Source organism: Augochlora pura, chromosome 1, assembly GCF_028453695.1.
Source record: "Augochlora pura isolate Apur16 chromosome 1, APUR_v2.2.1, whole genome shotgun sequence".
Classification (NCBI taxonomy): domain Eukaryota; kingdom Metazoa; phylum Arthropoda; class Insecta; order Hymenoptera; family Halictidae; genus Augochlora; species Augochlora pura.
In genome coordinates, this window is record NC_135772.1 from 2,737,666 (window position 1) to 2,741,707 (window position 4,042).

The 4,042-nt window shown below is 37.5% G+C and overlaps 2 non-coding genes across 2 annotated transcripts; one reads left to right on the plus strand and one right to left on the minus strand.

The window, feature by feature from the left end:
* Positions 1-2,774: 2,774 nt before the first annotated feature.
* Positions 2,775-2,856, plus strand: Trnas-aga (transfer RNA serine (anticodon AGA)). The gene has a single exon. It is a non-coding gene; the product is annotated as a tRNA-Ser (tRNA).
* Positions 2,857-3,492: 636 nt separating this feature from the next.
* LOC144472689 (small nucleolar RNA U3) lies at positions 3,493-3,708 on the minus strand. The gene has a single exon (XR_013494448.1). It is a non-coding gene; the product is annotated as a small nucleolar RNA U3 (small nucleolar RNA).
* Between the last annotated feature and the right edge of the window lie 334 nt (positions 3,709-4,042).

Consider the following 4,042-nt stretch of genomic DNA (forward strand, 5'->3'; position numbering starts at 1 on the left):
CTAAGAAGTACTCGACGAGAAGGGGGGTTGAAAAGAAAAGTAGCAACAGATTGGCCTTAAAAGTCGGCGAAGAAAAATAGTAAAATAAAATATAGATATACAATTTACTAAATATCATACTTGGAACTATTATTGCATTAAATATTAAAAAAATAGAATATTCAATCTCCTACCTTGTCACTTTATTTCCGCCACATTGTCGTCCTCTAAAAGATCCTCAAAAAAGGGTTACAGAGAAAAGGAGCAAGAGATAAGAAAACTAGCGAAATTAAACGCGAATAAACAGTTTACTAAATATCACAGTAAAAACTATCGTATAGAAAACGTCGCGATACTCTGCAAGAAAGACGACAATGGAACGCATAACCTCTAATAAGAGTCAAGGAAAGAAAGGATCTCTCTTAATCTCCGTTCCATGCTCGAGAAATCGAGGAACGCGGGGACGACACACCGAGGCATTGTGCCGCGTTGTTATCCTTCCGCGGAAAGGATTCTACTCCCGTTCTACTCGACGTCTTTCGCCGTGGTTCTCATTTGCGTGTCGCCCGCAACAAAGCTATCGGCATCACGGTCGGCTGCTTGCGAATCGCCCGCCCTCTCCGGTCTACGTGTGCCTCCGCCTTCGAAGCACGTGGTGGCTCTCGCCGCTTTGTGCGAAAAGAGCCCCCCCCCCCTCCACTCCTCCACTCCTCGTTCGAATCGAAAGTCAGAATTGAGAGCGGCTCGTTAAACATCGAGGGGACGGAGGCGTGAACCGTGGGGCGCGAACTCGAGGCGTGTGTGAATATTTTACGCGGGCCCGAGATACGCGCAGCCCTTGCGCGTCGGTGAAACCGGAAACTGATAAGGGTGTAACGGGCTATGAAATATGATAAGGCGATTTTCGGGTGAGAATTGGTTACGCCTCTCTTCCTTCCCTTGTCGGCGGCCCCGGGCACACGACGATACTTATGGATCATTTATCTACGGCTATGGTGATTTTGCAAATTTACGGACAATGCGCTCGAATCGCTGCTGATAAGAATTGTCGCGAGCGCGGATAAGCGAAGAAGACTTCGTCGCGTGTTTTCGAACTCGCAACTTTAATAATCATTTTATAACCTCGGTAATAATATTTAAGAGGGCGTTGTTTAATACCTTGGACTCTTATCGTAACAATTTTATCGGAGGAGAAACAAATAAATAACCTTACTTTTTTAAATAATCATCAGGTACAGTGATCCCTTGCAATATTATAAATTACATTTTATTTTATATGTTCTTTTATTAATTATAGTACTTATCAGACCTGCTTCAGTAAACGTCTGAGATTATTTCGGGCTATTTTTCCAAATAATTATAGAATAAATATGAAATAAAATAAAATACGATTTAAAGTAGCGTTTAAAGTGAGATATAATTGAAAATAATTTCTTAAATAATATTCTTTGATAAATAAACGCTGATATGGAAATAAATATGAAATAAAATAACGCGTAATTCGAAATAATATTTCAAACAAACCCAGATATATTTCATCCCTCCATTGGGGGGTGGAAATAACACTTTTATTGAAGTATAGTTTCCAAAATTATTTACTATATAAAAGATAGTATCATGGCATAATTAAATTACATATAAAAATTCTACAGTCTTAACAGACAACGTCGAGCATAGTTACAAGTTATAAACAATTATAAATGAAATACAACGAATTATTCGTGTCCGAAGAAACGGCTCGAAAAGCCGTCTTTCTTCGCCGCCATGCGTCGCCACCGAAACACCATGGCGGTTACAATGGCCCCGTTACAGCCGCGTATCCGGCGCGGCGCGCATGCTTCCTGTTTGCTGTTAAATAAAGCCTTTGGCCCCTCCGCCGGACGAAACTAACGACGCGCGTTTACCGTGTAAACACCGGCGCTCTGCCATTAGTCGCGCGCGAGCAGAAGGGATATTACGAAGTTAAGGGGTAAATTTATATGTCGACGGATCGTTCGCGCGCTGCTAAAACGCGCGGCGCATCATTGACGATACTTTCAGTAATTAGGCCTCCCCCTCCCCCTCGCTCCCTCCAAAACCACGCCCGTAATTACGTGCCGATTTGCCACCGGCCCCGCCACCCACCCCATACACGCACACCCGGCCAACCCCTTCTGTCTACGCCCCGGGTTTGTCGAATTAGCCGCTTTGTATTTCGTTCACGCCTCCGGTCGCCGCGCTGCTTTGTTGATCGCATTATTATTCACTTTCTACTTTGTTTCATCCTGTTGCGATTTTCAACACGTTAATTGAGCTGCACACGGTCGTAACAATGGCCGCGTTGTTACCGCGAAACGTATTAGTTGAACTTGTTACGAGGATGCGGAAGATAAATTGCTTGGTTTCTTTGCGTGGATTTATTGGGAATTGCTATTAATTACGATTGATTTGTATGTGCAAGGTTTATATAAATAGATGTGTCGAAATGGGTGTGTAAAAATAAATGTATGAAAATAGATGGTTAAAAGTAGATGAATAAATATAGATATAAAAATAGAAATATAAAAGTAGATATACAGAAATAAATGTATAAAAGTAAATGCATAAAAATAAATGTAAAAAGGTAGAAATATCAAATTTCTATGAAAGTAAATATATAAAAATAAAAATACAGAATGGAATATGTTTTTCGATCTGTTTTTAAACACTTTTGATGTAGGATGAAATAAAAGTAGAAGTTATTTAGAATGAAATAAAATAGTAGATGTGCCGAGGGAGCACGTGGTGTTCATGAATGAAAGTAGAGATTCCAAGAAGCAGTCGTGGCCGAGTGGTTAAGGCGTCTGACTAGAAATCAGATTCCCTCTGGGAGCGTAGGTTCGAGTCCTACCGACTGCGGAATGGTGCAATTCTTTTTTTTTATACGTTTTTGTTATTGGATTTATTGTACAAATACTTCTATTGTTCCCTATTAACATTACTGACGTCGTATAGTAATATTAAGATACATTATATTCACAATTATAATTAATATAACATATATTATCTTTGACACGTATCTGAGAATTATATATGTTATTTATTTAATATATCTGTAATAATTATACTTGCTTCTTTTAGGATCTAGACTCACAGTAACGCTTAGATTGAAAAATAAAAATATTATAACAAAAATATATGCTCTTCGTAATAATTACTCAATTTTAGATTTTCATTCAAAGTTTTATAATAGCAATATTTCTAATTTTCAACTTTTTGCTTTTGAATTCTTTAATTTTGAATCTTTTAGTGTTCTAAATATTGTTCACTAACCATTGTCATAAATATATAAACATTGACATTTTATTCATACACTTTTCCTTTATATTATCGAACAACTAATATTACAACAAATATTACTATTACATTATTGTTCAGAAAAAATCCGTCAACGAAACTAAAATTCCTATCCTCTCATACTTAAAAATAAGCTTTCTCTTGTAACTCATTCCTACACCTCAGACAATGTTTTTATTTTTTAAATAAATTAAACAGACCACTCAGAAAGCCCCACTTCCCATTTCCCTCGTACTGAGTACAAGGGACGAACGATCATCGATGACTGAGTAACTTGAACAAAGCAAGCTACTCGAGTCTTCCTCACGCTCAGGGAAAGGAGCTACGACTCCTCATCGTGGCTGCATCAACTCTCTGTTAGGACAGAGAGAAAAAAAGATCTACTACAGAACTGATCCTGTGAAGTATGACCTTAACTTCACCGTCCGAAACGAAGCTATATGAAGCATATAGTTCACCATTTCAACAGCGAGAGAGGAGTTCAAAAATTTTGCCATCTATCGGTGAAGATACGAAACAGTTTCGAAGATATCGTCACGGGTTATCTATTTTAAGATAGATTAGAATAGGTTAGATGAAGCAGAATTCCTTCATTTTAAAGAAGGAAATTTTACTTTTTATTATTAATTCTAACTAACGTTGAAAATGCTATTCTTTATAAATATATTTAAATAGAATGATTAAGTAAATAGTTGTTATATTTTATCGATATTATACTTTATTTATCTGTGTTCCATATTATTTCACT